Below are 22,271 nucleotides of genomic sequence, written 5' to 3'. Positions count from 1 at the left end.
TGAGAACTTTATTAGGTAGGCAAATTCAGGATTTAGATGTGTACTGATCGAAAAGGACTTCTTTTCCTGACATATATATATATATATATATATATATATATGCACACACACACACGTTTATATATAAACATATATATAAACATACACATATATGTATATGTTTTTGTGTATATGTATTTATATATTTTTCCCCTTTGCTTTCTAGTTTGTGGTATCTAGAGGATGGAGAAGCATTGATATTTTGAAGTCCCAGAACTGAAAAACATAAGTTAAACAGTTTGTCTTTTTTTCTTATGAACAAAGCCCCAAGGAATCACTTTGGTACTACAATCTGGTTTATGATCAAACAAGGGGGATTTACCTGTCTTAGAAACTGGTTTTGTTTTTGTTTTTAGATTGGCATCCAATCAAAAATATTACCCAACTTCCAAAATGAGAAGTTGGACAACAAATTAGATATTCATAGGTTGTAGTATAAAATTGTGATTTTATCTTTTTTTTAAATGTTTATTTTTGAGAGACAGCGTGAATGGGGAGGGGCAGAGAGGGTGGGGTGGGGGGACAGAGGATCTGAAGCGGGTTCCACGCTGACATCAGAGAGCTCAATGAGGGGCTCGAACCCATGAACCATGAGATCATGACCTGAGCCAAAGGAAGTTGGATCATGACCTGAGCCAAAGTTGGCCGCTTAAAGGACTGAACCACCCAGGCACTCCCATCTTTTTATCTTACAAATAACACTTGTCCTATGGTTATGCATTTCTTTAAAAAAAATTAGCATCATCTGTCAAAAATATGAGCTTACCATATGTATGTGTGTGTATATATATATATACATATATATATATACACACACACACACTATTTCTTTTGTGATAAATAACCATGTTGAAAGAAAATCCTTAAAAAATGGAAGATCATAGTTTCTCTATGTAATTGAAGTTAAAATATGTTTTTATCCTCTGTCTTGAATGTTCTGTTTCATTTAAGTGAAATAGGACTGTATAGGAATCAAGTATTAACATGATTTAATATTCTAGGGTTGAGGCTGTAACTAGAAACTATCCAGTTTTTAAGGAAAACAGTGGGGGCAGGGGCATAATCCTTTGCTTTGTAACAATTTCCAAAAAAGGAGTGTCTTGAGACAAACAGCATATTTTAGGAGCAATTAAAATAAGCTTATCTACAGATGATCCTTGAGAATTGAAAGATATATAACTAGAGAGATTGGTTATAAGGAAATTACCCTATAGAAAATAAGCCAGGGGTGATTTCCTCTTCAGGAGTTCATTCAAACACTGTTTTTTGAACACCCACTTACAAGTAGATTTTCTGCTGGGCACAGTTGCAAGAAACCCACAAACCTGTTATCAGGTAATGCTGACTTCAATGAGAGAAATGAAATGGAAGAATCTAGTTTTGCTTTCATGCTAATATAAAACTAAGAAATCTAGAAGAAACAAACAAAACAATAAAACGTTAAGATAGTTTTCTAATTATGAAATAAATGTACAGAATTGTATTAAAACCTGTTCATATAACATTTGCCACCAATAAGTTCACATTTCTAATGATGCGGTATAATACTCCTGTTAAGGAATGAAAACATTTTCAACCCTGTCTGTGAAAGCGTTAGGAAATTGAGATATGAAGGAATTTATCCAAGGTTACCCTTGAAGTTGTGATGGAGCTACATTGGGCCCATGGCTTTTGGCAGTAGAGATGAGGACAGTGTAGCCATGTTCTGTCAGGTGGTTACCTCATGTCTTGAAAACTGTAGGAAGTCGGAGCTAGAGCTAATAATACCAGTAGATCTTTCCATAATATTATTGGAGCAACCAGAGAATGTCTTTTTTTCTTTTCTTTTCTTTTCTTTTCTTTTCTTTTCTTTTCTTTTCTTTTTTTTTTTTTTTTTTTTTAAATTTGAGTCTCTAGCTATATATCTTTTCTGAACGTTCACAGGAAACCAGGAATGAGAATGGAGGGAAATTTGGGAGCCTTTGTGGTGGTTCAGCTCCTTGTATATCTGGTGGCCTTTGTAAAAAAAAGCTGCTCATTGCCCTGGTGTTTCTGTGCAGTAAATATGACAGAAACAAAATAGTTCTTGTTCCTGAATCTATGGAAGGATGGTCAGGATTCCCTTGCAGCCTTATTTGTTGTTGTAATCCTTTCGTGATTGTCCTGGTAGCACCTGTAGGGCTTTGAAACCAAAGATATTTAGGGAAAATTGAGACTTAAGAGAATTAGTGATGAAGATGAGAGAAATGTAGAGATTTAAGGTAAAGGGGGAAACTGATAAGGCAGAGATTTCCAAAATGGTCATACCTTGAGTCTTGCAAATCTTTGAGAAGTTAGTTTAGTTTGGGAAGCAGGACACTGATGTATGAGGTCAAAAGATGGAGGAGTTGGGTTTGGAAGGGCAAGTAGACAAAAGGACTGATTATACAAAAGGAATTGAGTAAGGGGATGAGTGAGTTAAGAATGGCATTTGGAAACCTTAGAAGGAGATAGAAAACATTTGACACAAGTTTAATCATGCTACATACTTCTCTCTATCATAGTCAGAAAATGCATAGTCACTTGTGAGTTAAGACTATTCTCTTTACTGAATGTGAAGAATATAGAGCCATTGACTTTTTTTTTTTAAGTTTATTTATTTATTTTGAGAGAAACAGAGAGACGGGCAGGAGAGAGAATCCCAAGCAGGCTCCACACTATCAGCATGGAGCCTGAGGTGGGGCTCAGTCTCATGAACCATGAGATCATGACCTCAGCTGAAATCAAGAGTCAGATGTTTAACCTACTGAGCCACCCACGTGCCCCTAGAGCCATGGACTCTGTAGGACTATCACGATAGTAGTCACTTTTTTATTACCTGTTTTTGCTCCACTTTTGTACTGATGCTTATGAGTGAACAATGAACCAATTTATATTTTTAAATTTTTTTTTAATATTTTTATTTACTTTTGAAACAGAGGGAGACAGAGCATCAGCAGGGGAGGGGCAGAGAGAGACGGAGATATAGAATCCGAAGCAGGCTCCAGGCTCTGAGCTGTCAGCACAGAGTCCGATGCAGGGCTTGAACTCACAGACTGTGAGATCATGACCTGAGCTGAAGTCAGATGCTTAACCCACTGAGCCGCCCAGGTGCCCTATGAACCAATTTCTTTTTTAAAAATTTCAACCCTTGCATCTAAACTTGGAGGAAACCAGTTCATTGACCAAATAAAGAAAATTCAGGCTTCTAAGGGAGTTTGAAAAAACAATGGAGAAGTAAGTTCAATTGTACAAGGCTCTTTGAAGTCTTTTCCTTTAGTGTGTATTATTGCTTAATGAAGGTCTCCTGGGCATTCCTTCCACATATTTCAAGAATGCAGTCACCAAAACAAAATTTAAGCCAGTTGTCTGGACTTTTGTGGATTGGGGATTGGACAGACCAGAGTTTTTTCTAGCCCCCTGGTGCTGTCAGGGAGGCCAAACCAGTGATCTGGGATGAAGGGAGTTAAAGGCTTCCTTATGCTTCTCTGGGGAGAATTTCATAAACTGGGCTAAAGGAGAATGACAACTACAGTGAGAGAATGGGTATCTTTGTGGGTTGGGTGTGCTCCTTTCCTTCCTAGATCTTGCAGCAAATAATGGCCAGGGCTCTGTGGTAGTGTTTCGTAAACAACTGTCTTAGGCATTCACTGTCCTAGACCAACTTTCAGGTGGGCAGGGAAGCGTTGGGGGGGGGTGAGGGGGGGGGTATGGTATTTCTCACAGCTGAAACTTATTTCCTAAGATTTAAAATAGCTGTTAGAACAGTCATCATCTCAACAGCATTGCACCACTCCAGGGTTTTCTTCAGAGAAAAAATGCATGGTGATTAGTGGGAGTGATTGAAGAGAGCTAACTGTTTTAAAGATCTTTCTTTAACTTGGTATTGGTAGTGGGATTCGAAGGCAGAAGTGGTTTGATCCTTGTCTGGTTTCTTCTTGTTCCATAATTGTCAGAATGCCCTCAGTGATTTAGAGGGGCTGCTGTGGACCTTAGAGCCTGGTGGAAGGAATGAGTATGTCCAACATTTATCAAAATAATGTCCATGAGCTTGGGCTGCTTCCTTTTTATACTTATTAGCAGTATTTTCTCTGCCCTTTAAACTAAGTGCTAAGTACCTAAGCCCTTTGGGCCACTGACATTGTCCTTTCAGTATCTAGATTGGCTGGCTAGATTAAGAAAACTCAGCGTGGATGTAGTGAGTGTTAGTAGGAATAAGAAATGCTTTGCTGTTTACAACAGCAGCCTCACATCCATCTTCCTTAGTACAGGTTACTGTGAGAAGCTTGTAAGTTTTCATTTGGAGGAAGCACACAGAAAAATACTTGCATAGAAGGAGGGTCCAGTCTGACTTGGGGATTAGATGATAGTGTTTTGAAGTAGGTAGAAATAAGCACATGTTCACTACAGTGTGGCTAACTTTGCTCTAGTGCAGTTCATTGCAGTTCAGTACATGGTTGTAGTTTAATTAACTGCCAATTCAGGAAACATTGTTGAGATAAAAACTTGAATTCACGCATAGAAGCTTTTCTTGGCAGATAATGAAATGACAGTGACTATTGGTGGACAAAAATGTAGTTATAATCCCAGACTTTTGGATAATCACCACTATATTTTTCAATGGGTTAATGATAGTCAAATTAACCCTCAGCAAGTTGTAAATTGATGGCAAAGTTTTTACTATGAAGATTTAAGATTATCATTTACCTTGAATTTTATCAGTCTGATGAGTCAGATGGAAAAGTATTTCAGAATTATCAGCAAAATAGTTCTTTTTCAAATCCCTCTGACATCAGGTCTAGCAAATTTATTCACCAATTGAGGTATTTTCTAGCTCAAAAGCATTCTGCATACACTGAAGAGTCCTCATAAATTTTCTTTGCAGATCTCATTCGGTGATAGGCATTCTCTTTAAATCACTCACAGGTATTTTTTATGCCTAATGCCATTTTTCATTTTATATAATGAATTATGATACATTAAGATTCTTTTGGAACTATATCCAAATATTTGATGGAATTAAAAATAAACCTTTTAGCTTTAAATCTTTACAAAGTATTTGTAGTTATGTAGATTTACCTGAAAGATTGATGAGCATAAGTATTTAGGATGCATTGACAATTTCAATTACTTTTTATGGCTAAATCTTTCTCAGAGGTGCCCTGAGGATTGTCAAGGACTGTGGGACTTATGTTATAAGGAAATATTTTAAAAATTGCTATATGTGATAAAGATTATAAATTTGATTGGAGGACAAGTTCAATATAAATATAAACATTATGGTAAATAATTTAGCCTAGAAAAGAAAAGAAAATCGAAAACTAAGCTACAATAATTTTAATTTTTCCCCATAAGAATATTAGCTAACTTTTAAGTGAATAAAATGGCATGTCTTTTTGTGAATTCTGATCCTTATGACAATACTCTGTACTGTTTGTCTGTATTCTTTAGTCCATGGGATATCTTGTTGCACTTGTTAAATTGATGTGTTTTAGGTGCCCTCTGGCCAGAATTTTAAGTAGAGTATTTCCTCTGTGGAATTGACAGTGTTTTTGAATGGTGGTTGTTCAGTAGAATTAAATGGTTATTGCTAGGACTTTGTACATTATTGTAAATTTTATATTTTCTTGGTTCTTTATTCCATTATAACTAACAACTAGAGAAAATAAATACAGAAATGAATACACACACACACACACACACAGAATTTATTGTAGAAAAATTGTTTTAGATGAATGCTTTGTCTTAAGTCTATTTTATAGAAACCAGGTAATACCGGGATTCAAATGTATTTTTGTTGTTCTTTATTTACTTTTTTCATTTTGAATTTCTTCCTTTTTACATCTTGCTAATGCTTTTCTTCATTTCTTATTTTTATCAAGACTAAAAATATTACAAACCAAAATTAGTGTTCCATGTCTCCTTGGTCCGTTCTTTTGGGGAATCAGCACTGGGGGTCAGAGAAGAAGCCCAGAGGGAATATTTTAATACAGATTCTTCTTGCATACCATTTTAAACTGCATCAGTTAACAAGTATTTTTTAAATTTGTTTTTGACAGGTCCCTACTTATCTCTTCTTTTAAAAAATAATAGTTTTTAAAAGGATACCTTTCTCAAATAAGTATATTAAAACATACCTTCACTATGTGCTAACTTGTTCCAAGCTTTATTCTTTTTTTTTAATTTTTAATTTTTTTTTTTAACATTTATTCATTTTTGAGAGACAGAGAGAGAGAGTGCAAGTGGGGAAGGGGCAGATAGAGGGAGACACAGAATCCGAAGCAGGTTCCAGGTTCTGAGCTGTCAGCACAGAGCCCGACAAGGGGATCAAACCCATGAACCGCGAGAACATAACCTGAGCCGAAGTTGCATGCTTAACCGACTGAACCACCCAGGTGGCCCCTAAGCTTTATTCTTAAAGCTGGAGTCAAGTAAGAGTGCAGTATTGTCTCTTTCTGCCCTTGGAAAGCTTACATACAGCAGAATACATTTTGAAAAAAGGTATATGAACACACAATTTAGTATACTCTCTTTGAAAACGGTCAGGTTTGGAGGAGCACTGGTCCTATCCCACACTGCTTTCCTTAAATAGTTTTGGTTTTATACTTTTATTTTTTCATTTGGAGATCTACCCATGAATCTACCTCCTTTTGCAAGACTACTATCGTGTAGCATAATAGTGCAAAGTAATTCATACTGCCGGCCTTCAAATCCTGGCTCCTTACTCACTGGCTCTGTGACTCTTATTTAAAGATAATATCGGTGTGCCTGGGTGGCTCAGTCGGTTAAGCGTCTGACTTTGGCTCAGGTCGTGATCTCCCAGTTCGTGGGTTCGAGCCCGGCGTCGGGCTCTGTGCCGACAATTCAGAGCCTGGAGCCTGTTTCAGTTTCTGTGTCTCCCTCTCTCTCTCTGCCCCTCCCCTGCTCACACTCTGTCTCTGTCTCAAAATTAATAAACATTAAAAAATTTAAAAAAAAGATAATATCAAGATGTTTTAATATGTTTAGTTAAAAAACTAAAATGTGCACAGAAGCTCAAAACTTTTTCTGATATCACTGAGGTCTAGGAGACATGGTGATATGGCACATTCCTGCCATAGTGAGATTTTGAAAGTTGGGCCACAAATGATATTTCTTGTATCTTGTTTACTAAAGGCTTTAGGTCAGTATAGGATTCTTTCCATTTCATATTTATTAACAATTACGCATTTGTAACACTTGGAGGGAAGTGTTGCCTAAGAGTAGAGGAACTATTCATTTCTACATCCAGTTTAGTTCTTTTTCTGTCAAGCAAATGGAATAAGCACACCTCACTTCATACACACTTCATACAAGTAGAACTTGTTTCAGTGTTAAATCAGGGATTAAATATATTTTGTCTCTTGGGTGGGGTTGAAACAGTTAGGAATTCAAGACTAAAAGGGGTAGTGTTAACATGAAGGTATAGAATAAAGGTACTTCTTTAACTGGTAACAAGACCTGTATTTCAGACATCGGGAATGCAAACAAACATGTCTATAATATAATGTGTTTAAATTCTTACCTGTTTTGTTTGTGTCCTCACAGAAGCTTAATAAGAAACTAGTTTTACTAGTGAATTTATAGTTGTGCTAGTACCTGTGACACTGTATTTTGTTATTATTTTTGCTAAAGGAATGTAACTTGGCAGCCCCTCTTTGGCTCTGAGAATCTGTTGTGATTTATGGCAATTTACCTCCCTACCTCCATCCACCCTGCCAGAAGTCTCTGGGCCTGTTGCCTGTTGTTGTTGTTGGGTTTTTTTCCTCGCTAAGATATTATCCTGAACTTCTGAATCATATAAGGTAGTGATTTTGAACAACAGCAAGGTGAAGGAAGTAAGAAATAATCCTTTAAATGGCTGTATGGCTGGATTGCATGGGAACATGGTAGAGGCATTCCTCTCCTTGAGTCACAATTGTTCCTAGGAAGCCTCAGTATTCAGAAAATAGTGTTTTCTCACAGGAATAAGTTATTGGAGTTCATGTTTCTTCCCAAGAATGTTCAAAGAGGCATAAATGGTATATTATGAAAGCAGAGGTACCATTTGTTTATGACTCCATTTTCTGAATGGTGAAAACCACATTTCCTGTTCTGTATAAATGTACATGCATGTTCAGCCAGGAACCATCAATTACGTATGACAGAAAGCACACAGTTGTCCTATATTTGGTTCCTAATAGAGTTGGTACCCAACATAGTGCTCCACACATTAGATACACATATTAGATGCTCATTAAAGGTTATCTGAGACTAATATTACTTCATGCAACTCCAGAACAAACTTTAAGTAACAGGTGTGTTTCATTTTTACTTTTTCAATTTTTTTTTTCCCAAGTAAGGTTGAATTTCAGTGCTCTTTTCCTTTTTCTTTAAATTTCTCTAAGATAAGTAGAGTAATTCCAAATCAGTTTTTTTTTTTGAATATTCTTATCAGTGCTCATTCAGCTTTCTTTTCCACTGAAACGCCTTTCCAGCACCTGCTTTTTCAGACCCTGTGCTTTGTACTGGGAAGATAGTGCTAAATAAGAAATGGTCGTAGTGTTTGAGGGGAAGCAAGATGAAGGTTAGCAGGTTTGCATTTGAGACCAAAGTGATGCAGTTAAATCAGTTTCTTTTCTTGCAGTCCTGTGGGGCCTTCTGGCTGGCCTACTCTTGGGGACTTTGCCCTTCATTAGTGAGCCACAAAGACAAATCCCAAGCCAGTTAAATGAGACTTTTAAAAAGGAATTTCCTACTATCCCAGAATTAGGAAGAAGGCATGAATTGGCCATGTATAAGCATTCATGTGGCCTTATGGGTAGAATAGAGTAGGTGAAACTACATCATGGCTGTCAATCAGGCAAAACCATTGAGAGGCAGGGGTTATTAGTCGACACAACAGAATAACTAATGGTCGAAGTGTATTACAGCATGAGCTGAGATATGAAAGTATGAATATTAGACATGACACTAACCAGGAGGAAGAAAATGTGGGTTTCTGTCCCGAGGTTAATCAAAGGATAAAAATTAAATGACATTTTGAGAAAAAACCTGAAACAACTCCTTAGTGGCCAAGTAACATAAATTATGATATGTAAACTGTGAAGATATTTATTCAACATCTCCTTCCCTCTTAAAAATATCCCTCCCCGTCTCAGTATATTTATGGAGTTATAACACAGAAATGGTATAGGCAGTGTATTAGCTCAGGCTGCCATAACAAAATACTACAGGATTGGGTGGCTTAAGCCAAAGAAATGTTATTTTCTTACAGTTATGGAGGTTGGGAGTCCAAGGTAAAGGTGACAGCATGGTTGGTTTCTGGTGAAAGTCCCCTTCCTGGCTTGCAGATGGCCACCTTCTTGCTGTGTCCTCACATGGCTTTTCCTCTGCACAGAGCTCTCGAGGCTCTTCCTCTTCTTACAGGAACACCCGTCTTACCAGCTCCACCCCCATGACTTCATTTAACCTTAATTATCTCTTTAAAGGCCCTGTCTCCAAATTCAGTTGCATTGGGGTTACACATGCATTTCGGCACGTGAATTTTCGGGAACATAGGCAGCCATATTTTGGACCGTTTGTTTATCTCAAGGTAAAGAAGATTATATTTTTCCATAGGAACAAATGGTTAGAGTCTACATTCCTTCTTCCTAAGGATGCTGAAAGAAACACAAATGGTTCAGTTCTTTTTTTCTGAACCCAGGAATCCAGGATGATTCAAAACCCCTTGTGCCCTTGTATAAAGTTATACAGACCATCTGTATTTATTTTTCTTCATGTATTTACTCTATATGCTTTTTCAAACAGTATAATGAAACTTCAGTGCTTGAATTGTGGTATCTGGAGAGTTTGGGAATTTTTTATTTATCTTTAAAAGCAAGAGTTATGCTTCTTAAGTATTTTGGTCTCAGGACCCCTTTTATACTCTTACAAATTATTGTGAATCTCTAGGAGATTTTGTTTATATGTCTAGATATTTACTGTACTAGAAATTAGCACTGAAATTTTTTTTAAAAATAAAAATTAGTAAATTTCATAGTGACAATAAAAAAAATGACATTTTTAAATAAAAATAGCTATCCTCCAAAACAAATTAGGGGAGGAATTATCTTACATTGTTGCAAGTCTCTTTAATGTCTGGCTTAATAGAACACAACTGGATTTTCAGATTTGCATTCTGTCTGTTGTATCTCATGTCGTGCGTGTAGCCTATGGAGAACTCCCCTATACCTACGAGAGAATGGGAGTGAAAATGGCAGATAACATCTCAACGTGAAGACAGTTTTGGCCTTGAAGACCGCTAAAAAAATATGAGGGATTCCCAGGGTACCCATACTGCACCTTGAGAACTGTCACTCTAAGCATTAAACTTGCCTTTTACAGGGGCTGGAGATGAACACCTTAGGAGTCTAAAATGGGTAGAAAGTGGAGCTGATGGAATTGGGCAGCGAGTTTAAGATAGATCTAGGTCATAGAAGGAAATGTACTAGCCAGGAATATCTGACAAGCCACACCTCAGACGCCTTGGTTAATTGAAGACTCTACTGTCATTTCATTTCAGCCCTGGATAGTTCTAGGGAGGACACAGATTTTAAAAAAGTATTCAATTGTCCTTTATAAAATGGATTTTTATCTATATTCTGTTTATATTTGAAGGGGTTTCAACAAGCTGCCCCTCTTTCCCAATACCCCCTCCCTCCAACATAACACTTAATATGGATGCATCATTTAACTTCTCAGCCCTTGAGTGATGTCTTAGACTTATCTTAATTATAATGAATTAGAGGTCTACAAAGTTCAGTTATTTTTGTTTTCTGCTTGTCCAGAATGTTATAAAACCCTTTGTCCCATACTTGCCCTGCCATAGAATGATCTGGATCTTTAAGAGAACTAGAATCAACTGTCTTTTTTTTTTTTCCTTGGGGCTCTTTGGGGCCATTAATAACTAGGACTGATCTGCTTAAAACTGTCTTGCCCCCAAATTAAGACATATGGTAAACTGATTAAGTATAAACATGTACACCCTGCCATGTACACATAAGTTCAGCCAACTGAGCGAGAATTCTGTAAAAAATAGGTGATATACCCACTCATCCTAATGCAGCCATTCGAAGTACTTTGAAATACTTATTAATATTATAGAGAATTAGCCTTACGTCTCTTGGTGTTTAAGTGTCAGGAATACGTTTAAACAGGAGACTTTTTATGCTTCCTTTTTTGTGAGCGGAGAAAAAGCCATTTTGGAACAAAGGTCTAAAGTCTGGTGTCTGCCAATAAGTAGTTATTGTTCAAATAAACCTCTCAGATTGGACTTTTTATAATTAAAATCAGAGTACTGAAGTGTTGCATATTCCTCATTCTTGGTGTTACCTTTTTAAAATTTAAAGTCAAAGCAAAACCAGAAAGCTTTATAATTTATTCCTCCTTCCATTCCCATTCTTAGGCAATCACTGACCTGCTTTCTGTTACCATAGATTGGTTTACTTTCTAATTCTGTAGAATTTTATATAAATGGAATTATATAGATTTTGTATAAATGGAATCATAGACTGTCTTTTTTCGCCTGGCTTCTTACAATTAGCATAATTTATTTTGAAATATCCATGTTCTATCAGTAGTTCCTTTTTCTCTCTTTTCTTTTTAAATTGCTGAATAGTATTCTATTGTATTGATATGCCATTCTTTGTTTATCCATTTACCTCTTAATGGGCATTTGGTTCCAGCTTTGAGTTATTACAAATAAAACTGTTGTGAAGACTCAAATACAAGTCTTTGTGTAGACATTTGTTTTAGTTTCTCCTAGGTAAATGCCTTGGAGTTGATTGGTTGGATTACCTAGGAGCTGTTTTAACTTAAGAAACTGCCAACTGTTTTCCAAACGGGTTTTACCATTTTACATTTCCATCAGTGGTGTTTGAGAGTGCTTATTCTCTACATCCTTACCAAAATTTGGTATGATTAATTTTTTAAATTTTAGCCAATCCAGTGTGTGTATCACAGTGCGGTTTTAATAGCATTTCCCTGATGATTACTGATATTGAGTGTATTTTTTTTTTTTTTTTTTGGCAGTAGTTCATCTTTTTTTTTTGTGAAATGGCTGTTCAAGAGTTGGTTAGAGGTTATAGAAGTTGTTTATGTATTCTGGAGACATGTTTACACAAAGGTATAAATATATCTGTGTAATATAGAACATGGATTATGTATATTACACAAACATATATAATAACAGTTCCATATATGTAAAAGCAATAAAGATGTTGCTCTATCATTTTCTGGCTTTCATGGTTTTCTGTTAAGAAACTCATGGAGGGGTACCTGGCTGGCTTAGTCTGTGGAGCATGCGACTTTTGATCTCTGGGTTGTGAGTTTGAGCCCCACATTGGGGTAGAGTTTACCTAAAAAAAAAAACAAAAACAAAAGCAAAAATCTCATGGTATTTGTACTGGTGTTACCCTATATGTAACATATCACTGTTTTCCTATTTAGTTGCGAGTGTTTTTTTTTTTTACTTTTGGTTTTTAGAAGTTTGATTGTGTCTTGGTTTGGTTGTCTTTGGTCCTTTTATTTTTAAGGTTCATTGAACTTCTTGAATTTATAAATGTGTGTCTTTCACTATATTTGCAAAGTTTGGGGCAATTATTTCTTAATAATTTTTCTGTCTCAATGTTTTTATCCTGTCATTTTGGGACTCCCAATTACATATATGTTAGTCCTTTTGATACCTTCTTACATATCCCTGTGGCACTGTTCATTTTTTTTTTTCTTAATCTTTCTTTTCTCTGGGTTCTTCAAACAGAATAATTTGTCTTCAAGAAATATTTACTGTCTGGTATGTGAATCATAATCAAAATTGATCTTCAGTTTCGCTTATAAATCCCCTAAAAAATAACTGCAGTAAAGAAAGAGCTGCAGTGAAACTGGGTTCAGTGACTAAATCTAAAGTATAATTAAAAAAAAAAACTCACACGATATGATTTGCTGTAAACTTTTTTTTAAGTTTATTTTTGAGAGAATGAGCGAGCAAGCAGGGGAGAACAGAGAGGGAGGGAAAGAGAATCCCAAGCAGGCTCTATACTGTCAGCACAGAGACTGACACGGGTCTAATCTCACAAACCGGTGAGATCATGACCAGAACCAAAATCAAAAGTGGGACACTTAACCGGCTGAGCCATCCAGGTGTCCCAAATTTGCTGTAAAATTTTAAGTTGCTAATTGAAATGTATTTTTAAACAAATTGGCCAATTTGGTGTTTGGGGTATGGGAGCATCATTTCCTATATTAGTATTCTTTTATCAGTTGGGACAGTGAGTTCTGTGTCCCAACAGATAGCATTGCAGTTATTTTTCCCCAATGATGACTGTATGTTGAGATCAGTCTTTGTAAGAAGATAGGAAAATAATAAAATGTGTTAGAAATATTTGCATTAAAAAACAAATTTTAAGGGGCACTGAGGTGGCTCAATAGGTTAAGTGTCTGACTTTGGCTCAGGTTATGACCTCACAGTTCATGTTGGGCTCTGTGCTGACAGCTCTGAGCCTGGAGCCTACTTCAGATTCTGTGCCTCCCTCTCCTGAGCTCGTGCTGTGTCTCTCTCTCTTTCTCAAAAATAAATAAACATTAAAAATTTTCTTAGAAACCCACAAATTTTAAAAATTAGTCAGGCTTTATCTTTTAGCCAGAAAACTACTTTATTTATAATTATGCAGATTCCGTCATCCCAAGTGTCACATTTTCCTGTATCAGGATTCAGCTAGTACTATAGGGTAAAAGGAGACAGCAAATAGATTTTCTCAAAAAATGTTCTATAGTAGAACATGAGAAATTTCTCTAGGAATATAATTTTTTTCTATCATATCTAGTCTCTGTTTTGTCTGAGAACAGCATGGAACCATGTTGCTCAGTCTTGAAATGTCAGCTTGTCTGTTCCCCTGCAATGATTTTTTATTTTTCTGGTTTGGTCTTAAAGTCTTGAGAATTCATTTTATTATGAAATGTAAAAACTCATTTAAAAAAAGCATTTCACAGTTCTTTGCTCTTTTCAAAGGAAATAGAGTATCTAGAATAAAGTAATAACCGTAGCATCTTGTAGAGTTGCTCTTTAGGTTGATGAGTTCTTGCACAATGTTATAAAGTTCTATTATCTGAAAAGGACTCGTTAAAAAAAAATGTGTCTTCTGTGGTGCAAGAACAAATGACTTCTCTGTGGTTGCTTAACCATTTCCTGTAAGTCTGAGAAAGTGGTTGTTTTCAAAATCATTGAGCTGAACTTGGGTTGATCTAAACTTAGGTGTGCAGTTGTGTGGGTTAAACTCACTCGTTGTTTCACTTCCATCTTCCTTGTAAAAAATTAAAATCTAAAAATTCAAAAAATCTTGTTTTCATTCGTTTTAACTAAGTAGCTGAATAATTTTGAACAAAAGTTAATAATCTGTAAAATATAACGGGCTTAGAGTGTCTCATAAAAAGCTTCTAGTTTTGTGAACTAGCAAAAAATAAAGTTTCAGTGAAATGGGTAACTGTGTTGTATTTGGATAATTTCAGAATCCTAATGAAAGAGGGAGCAAGTTCGATTTACTGCCCAGGATGGAGTTGTAACAGGGAATGTAAATTGGGCAAAATCAAGCAGTACTTTTTCAGTATCCACTAAATGCCTGGCTGAAAGAGTTGTAGAAACTATAGTGCCATTGTTTGACACATGGCAGTAGTTTCGTGGATCTCTGACACCATCCTAACCCTCTTCACAGCTCTTCAGCTCTGATGTAGGGATGGCTCTGTGACCACCCACCCCAGATCCAGAGGCTGCTGAGACATGAGGCATTTCTCTGGTACATGGGACCTGGTTTGACATTCCTGGCCTATTTTAAGTCATGGCACATGGTCTTGAAGGGTTTAGCTACCATAGAAAAATATGGGTTTGAAATTTGGCCATGTCACTCACTAGCAAGTTATCTAACTCTCCAATTCCCATTTCTTCATCTATAAAATGTTGTGGGGATTAAATTAAATGAGTTGACATATGTAAAATCCTGATTAATAATACCGAAAGCTAATAATTATTTAGCACTTTATTATGTGCTAGGCTCTGTTCTAAATGTTTTATACATATCTCATTTAATTCTCAAAACTCAGTGAGATAGGTACTGTTATTATCTCCATCTTACAAATGAGCAAACTGAACTTGGAAAGATGAACTAACTTGCTCAATCAAGGTTACACGGGAATGACATAGCAGTCTAGTTTCAGAGACATTCCTAACTACTTTGCTGTGCCCAGTGCATTGTTAGCGCATGCTGAAGCCCTTAGTGAATGTTGGTTTTTATCACTGTTTGTGGTGGTGTTAAGATGATGGTTTTGATAACGAACTTGGTCTTACTTTTTTCATTGTTTGCCCTGGTCCTGTACTAGGGCCCCAGGCATAGCATCACCACATCTATTGATAAGGGAGTAAGAAACAATGAAGTCATGTACTTCAAGTTTTCCTCAAAGCCCTTGGAGGGAAAGCTCACAGTTGCACACAGTTTTGTATAAAGAATGCTGAGTGTTCTGAATACCGGATGTTCTATTCTTATGTGTCTGAGTTGGAGTCTAACCATGAGGCCCTGCTTCTGTTCCCATTTCCAAGATGTCACAGAATCGTAGAACTAGTATGTGTAGTGTGATTTTAGGGGATTGTGTAAGAAATGTACACCACGATATTAATAGTATATTGTGTAGAGGATGGATAAATCATTCATCTGTTGCTGTGTAACAAATGACAATATTTAATGGCTTAAAATAATAACCAATTTTATTTGCCCACTATTTTGTAGGTCAACAATTTGTACTGGGCTCAGCTGGATGTTTCTTCCACTGATCTTGCCTGGGGTCACTTGTAGCAGCCATCATTTGGCAGCTTAATTTGGAACTGTGAGATTTAAAATAGCTTAACTGGCATATCTGGCAGTTGGTGCTGCCTGTTGGCTGGACTTGTCTTCCCATGTGGTTCTTCATCCATAAGGACGCTAGCTCAGATTTATTCTCATGGGGCTCTCAGGTCAGCAAAAGAGAAATAATGAAAGCAACAAAGCCTTTTAAAACTAGGATTGGAGGGGCGCCTGGGTGGCTCAGTCGGTTAAGCGGCCGACTTTGGCTCAGGTCATGATATCGCGGTCCGTGAGTTCGAGCCCCGTGTCGGGCTCTGTGCTGACAGCTCAGAGCCTGGAGCCTGTTTCGGATTCTGTGTCTCCCTCTCTCTGACCCTCCCCCGTTCATGCTCTGTCTCTCTCTGTCTCACAAATAAATAAACGTTAAAAAAAAAAATTAAAAAAAAAAAAACTAGGATTGGAAATTGTACAGTGTCACTTCTGCATTCCATTGATTGAAACAAGTTATAAGGCCATTAGATTCAAGGTGGATATAGACTCCACCTCTGAATAGGAGGTTCCATCAGAGATTAATGGTACATTCTACCTGATGTCCAGGTTTCCTGATTTCACCATCCAGGGCCATTTCTAAATTTATTTACTTATTTTGAGAGAGAGAGGGAGAGAGAGAATCCCAAGCAAGCTCTGCACTACCAGTACAGAACCGGAAGTGGGGCTTGAACCCATGAACCACGAGATCATGACCTGAGCCAAAGTCAGACGCTTAACCAACTGAGCCACCCAGGTGCCCCCAGGGCCATTTTTTTTAATTTTTATTTTTATTTTTATTTTTATTTTTAAAAAAAATTTTTTTTTCAACGTTTTTTATTTTATTTTTGGGACAGAGAGAGGCAGAGCATGAACGGGGGAGGGGCAGAGAGAGAGGGAGACACAGAATCGGAAACAGGCTCCAGGCTCTGAGCCATCAGCCCAGAGCCTGACGCGGGGCTCGAACTCACGGACCGCGAGATCGTGACCTGGCTGAAGTCGGACGCTTAACCGACTGCGCCACCCAGGCGCCCCTGGCCATTTTTAAGACACCTCAACTATGTTGATAATTTTTCATCATTTTATTAACTTTAGATCTTCATAGATTAAAACATGATCTGTACATGTTCAAGCGGGTTCTCCTATTTTTATACATTTAAAAAGTAGAAAATATAGCTACTAAAAACACCCAACATACTCATAACTCCCAGAAATAACCAGTGTTTACATTTTTATTTACAGTGTTTCCAACTGGATGAATATTTATTTATTTAAAATTCCATTACCTGCCTCTTAATACTATATTTTGAATACCTTTCCATGTTTAAAATAGATGTAAATAAGTTTTATGATGTAAATAACTTTTATGTCTATATAATACTTTATTAGGTATGAATATACCTTTGTCACATACTTCGATTATTTCCTTTCTGTTGCTCTGTAAACAAGACTGCTGTAAACATTCTTACACATATATTTTTCTGCAGTTACTCTTAGGATGCATTTCTCTTATGGAGTTACTTGGTCAAGTAACTTATTTTAGGTTTTGACATGTATTGATGAGACATGATTTTAAACATTCTATAGTTTAAACTTATCAGTAAGTATAACTGCAGAGCAAAGTTCTTAGGTGTTATAGAAAGATTATTCTTTAGACATTCACAAGTGGATGTACCCATTATGATTTGTGTTTGGGGGAACTTAGATGTGTGTGTGGGGATTGTTGGGATGAACTGTTAGGGTGAGCCTTAAATTTAGACCACTTTCCCTTTAACATGATCTCAAATATAATGAATAACTGAAAACCTAGATAAAAATGGCAATCATAAAAAAATAACACTGCTTTAGAATTTCAAATCAAAATGTGTTAACTTAGTTACTAATATTATCTTCTTGACTAAAGCTTTTATTTTGCATACAGGCCCACTGATTAGAGTTCTACAATATTTCATCTTATATATGATATGTGCTGTTTGTGACGCATCTGTAATTTATAGGTCTTCATTATTTTTCAAATGGTTTGAGAACTTAAGACACTTTGAAGGCTGGGAGCAAAATTCTTCTGTAGGGCCCTCCTCCCCTAATCTTTTTGTTTTACTTGCTAATACCTAATCTGGCAGCTGTGTTATTTTGGGGACTCATTTTTGTGGCGTCTTTCTGCTGCATACTCAGCTTTCGTAGAAGCAGTTTTCATTCTTTTTTTCATTTAATGCAGCACTTATTTACATAACTACAGTTATAATTTTAACTAGCATAAACTGATTGGAGAACAACTAATTTTTGGCAAGAATACAACTGCCCTGGTGGGGACATAAGTGCTTGAATCTTCTAGAGAGTAGCCCTTTAGACATTCAGTGGACACTTGGCATCAGAAAATGTCTTTCAGGGGAGAATGAACAGCATTTGTTAATTTGGAGGTTTAAGTGGACATAAGTTAAAAGAACATCTACTTTGTTGAGGTAGAAAATTTTCTTTATTTACTGAAGGAAATTACTCTTCTTAATTCTTGTTTTACAGTTAAGGTTTGAATTAAACTACAGGTGTTTATTTGTCCCTCTCCTTGATCCTTTACATCGAATCCTGTATCTGAAGCATTTTGTGGCAGGATTCTTTATGTGCTATAGCTCATGTTTGTATTTGATACTTTTTGGCCTTTGGCATTCTCTAGTAGAATGCCTCCTTTTCATCTTCTATGTTCTCCTTGATAGATATTTAAAGGTTTTTTTTTTTTTTAATGTTTATTTTTGCAAGAGAGAGAAAGAGAGACAGAGATAGAGCGTGAGCAGAGAAGGGGCAGAGAGAGAAGACACAGAATCTGAAACAGGCTTCAGGTTCTGAGCTATCAGCACAAAGCCTGACATGGGGGGCTGAAACTCTGGAATGGCGAGATCATGACCTGAGCCAAAGTTCGATGCTTAACTGATTGAGCCACCCAGGCACCCCTACTTGATAGATATTTAAAATAATGTGCTTCATAGCTGCAACATTAAACTAGCAAACTCATCTTCTTTGTTGCTGCCATCCTGCACTGAAGTGTTGATTTTTGCTTATAGGACTACAAAACTGCACAGAAAGTAACAGCTGTGATTAGACTGAGTAAATATAATGTGTACAATTTGAAGATGGTGATAAATTTATTGACTGAGTGTTTTAGTTTGGTAAATTAAAATTCACGTCCTTTAGGTTATTTCAGTCACAATGTGACCATTATATAATTTAAATTGCCTTCTTATAAATTGTAGCTGTCATTGGTTATCTGAGTTTTATTGTGTAAATGTAATTATAGTAAATGAGCATGGCCTTTAGATGCACTTAATCCCTAGGGATATTTTGGGAAAGGTTGTAGTGTCTTTACAATCAAGACAGCCATTTGGCAAGTATATTAGAAGTCAGATGACTTAAAGCATAAAACCTGTGTGCTAAAATCTCTGTGATGCAGAATTATCTCAAGTTATCCTGTTTCACACTGGCTGAAAGCCTCTATAGATATTGCTGATGCTGATCTTACAAGACGTCAAGAGGCCAGAATTGTTGCTTATGTTATCATTTGGTATTTATGGCACATAAGACAAAATGGAGTTTCTGGACTTTACTTATTTTATGAATTTATCTAATGACATGTGCTGTGAGTGGCATTTAAGAATCATCTTTTACAGTAAAAGGTGTGAGGGGGGAAATTGTACTGATGCATCTTAAAGAGAAATGCTAGTGTGTTTGGCTAAAAAAGGATGTGTTTACTGGCTTGAGATTTTGAAGTTCCTACTGTGGCTATTTAATATAGTAGCAACAAACTATGAATGTGGCATTTCATAGTTTGCAAAGTGTTATGACCCACTTATTTCATGTAACCCCTATGATAGTCTAGGCAGACAGGGCAGTTATTATCTCCATTTTACCAGATAAGAACACTGAGATCCCAAGTAAGTTCTGGAGCCAGAACTAGAATCCACAGGTTCCTCAGCACTATACTTTATGTCTCCTACACCATAATTGATTTAAATTATGTCCTGGCTTTGAAGAAAGAGGAGGAAATGTAATAAGTCTGAAGAATCCGGGTCTAGTAGAAAAGAAAGGCGGTGACTCAAGAGCCCATAATCACTGAAGTAGTACTAGGCCCTGCTGACTTAGGATCCAGCCCCACAGCAGGTGTTAGAGGACCTTCTTAACCTCATGGCTAACATATTAATTCTGTCTTATTACAAGCTTCGGTTCAGCCTTCAGAGAATTTATGAGTGGCCTTGGAGGTAATTTTCGTTAATTAATACTTAATTTTAATGTGTTGAGTGTTGGTACTTTCATTTCAACATTTATTACAGGCTTTGTTTCCTGCAGGGCTCCAGGGATATAAAGATGAATGAGATAAGAGCCCCTCCCTTGGAGGAACTGTTTAAATGTGAAGCAAAATCTATAATTATAGTTTACTTCTGCAGAAATTCCCTTCTCTGTAGGGTAAACTAAGCCTTGAAATTTTTCTAAACCTTCTCATCTTCAACCTGTAATTCTGTAATAAGCAAAAAGTTACAGGATTAAAATGTACGTTATTCTAGAAAAAAGTATGGAGCAGGTTTTGGAACTTAGTATTTCATCCTAAATGTGAAAGGCCGTATAAGCGTATAGTGTGCACAACTTCCATTTTCCAAGTTTGAGAGACTGCCAGGGGTTTGTAGTATGGAAAGAGTGAGGTGACTCATGATTTGGAATGATTGTTTTGATCTCTCCCTGTAGTCGCTGTAGAACATTGGCAGGGCGGCCAGCATAATTAACACTGCACAGTCTAATTATAAACACAACTCTGTGGACAGTGGCTACTAAAGAAGAAAGCATGTCCTGGATAAACAATCAAGTTGGCAGGATTACTTTAGAATGATGACTAGATAATGTCAAGTTTACTATAAATCAACTTGCTTTTCCTAGATTGTCTCAGGAGTTACCATAGGGGGAAAAAAGTATTATCTGTGAAAGTCTCGCTGGGTTATTTTTTTAAGAGCTCATTTGAAGCATTTCTTTATTGCAGTCTTTCTAACCTTTTCATCCTAAGAGAACAGCTAGGCATTTTAATTTTTATGGTGTACTATTTTAGGGAGAGTAGGGGAATGGGTCACAGGAGGACATTTGTTCTAGTAATAGTTGAATTGATTTTTAAAAGGTGAAAGAAACTAGGGATTTGGAAAGATTACATTGGAGTAGTGTAATAAAGAGCAGGAAAAGAGAGACCCATGAGCTGAGGAGAGTGAAGAGGGTGCACTAAGAATACAAAAGGGAAGTGGCCACAACAGCCATGCATGTTTGAGAGAAACTGAGACGCATGTTACACGTGTGTGGTCTCACATACTCGTCTGAGACAGGGCAGGCACTGTGCATGTTTGTATGTGCTTAGGGATTTGTTGAAGCATGGCTGAGAGCTGAGGAATGATTTAGTTAGTTTAAATATAGGTTTGGCCCTTGGGTTCCTGAGTTTCAGAACAAAGGCTATGGAGATTGGTTTCAGGACCCTGTAGGGATGGTTGTATTTCTGCAGAATGAACCTGAGTTGTGATTTACTCTAAATAAAGTAAGCACTTGAAAGCAAATGCTTACAAATGAGATCCCCCCCTTTTTTTGCTTTTTCTTTTTCTTATTGAGTTAATTTCAGTTAAATTTCAAATGGACACTTAAAAAGAGATTTTTCTGGTAGCCTTTGTGTTGCCAATTCACTTTTGGAAACTAGTGAATGTGGTGTCAAAAATGGTGGAAGCTTTGCAGCCTTTTCCTGCCCTTGAATTTTAATTTGAATATTGTTGGTGTAGGAGCTGCATAAAGTAAGAGTTTATCCTTTTATATTAATTTGTTTACACATGTGATCTTAACTCTGCTTTTAAATGTATAGTTTCTCTTAAAGGGTTTAGAAGAGGACTGATTTTTCTTTTTAAGAAAAAATATACAAAAATCTAAATACAGAAATAGATGAGTTAAGCACAGTTTTTCTTGTTTGTTTTTGATTTTTTTTTTTTTTTTTTGTAAAAGAATACTTTCTACTTTGAAGAGATTCTAAGAAGTGTCCTTTAAATAATAGCTCCTGTCCGGCTCTCTCTGCCCCTCCCCCGTTCATGCTCTGTCTCTGTCTGTCCCATAAATAAATAAAAACGTTGAAAAAAAAAAATTAAAAAAAAAAAATAAATAAATAATAGCTCCTGGGGCTCCTGGGTGGCTCAGTTGGTTAAGTGTCTGACTTTGAGCCCCGTGTCCTCTGTGCAGACAATTCAGAGCCTGGAACCTGCTTGGGATTCTGTGTCTCCCTCTCTCTCTGCCACTCTCCCATTTGCTCTCTCTCTCTCTCTCTATCAAAATAAATAAACATTAAAAAAG

General features: G+C 36.7%; 1 protein-coding gene and 1 non-coding gene across 2 annotated transcripts in view; both read left to right on the top strand.

The window, feature by feature from the left end:
- The window catches only part of LNPEP (leucyl and cystinyl aminopeptidase), a 96,946-nt gene that overhangs the window by 4,406 nt on the left and 70,269 nt on the right, over positions 1 to 22,271 (top strand). The window lies entirely within an intron of this gene.
- On the top strand, positions 21,599 to 21,733 carry LOC112861884 (small nucleolar RNA SNORA13). The gene has a single exon (XR_003223759.1). It is a non-coding gene; the product is annotated as a small nucleolar RNA SNORA13 (small nucleolar RNA).

Source organism: Puma concolor, chromosome A1 (assembly GCF_028749965.1).
Source record: "Puma concolor isolate L17-30 chromosome A1, mPumCon1.1.hap2, whole genome shotgun sequence".
NCBI lineage: Eukaryota > Metazoa > Chordata > Mammalia > Carnivora > Felidae > Puma > Puma concolor.
Note: the sequence above shows the minus strand (reverse complement) of the source record. Positions and strands in the feature narration are given on the sequence as shown.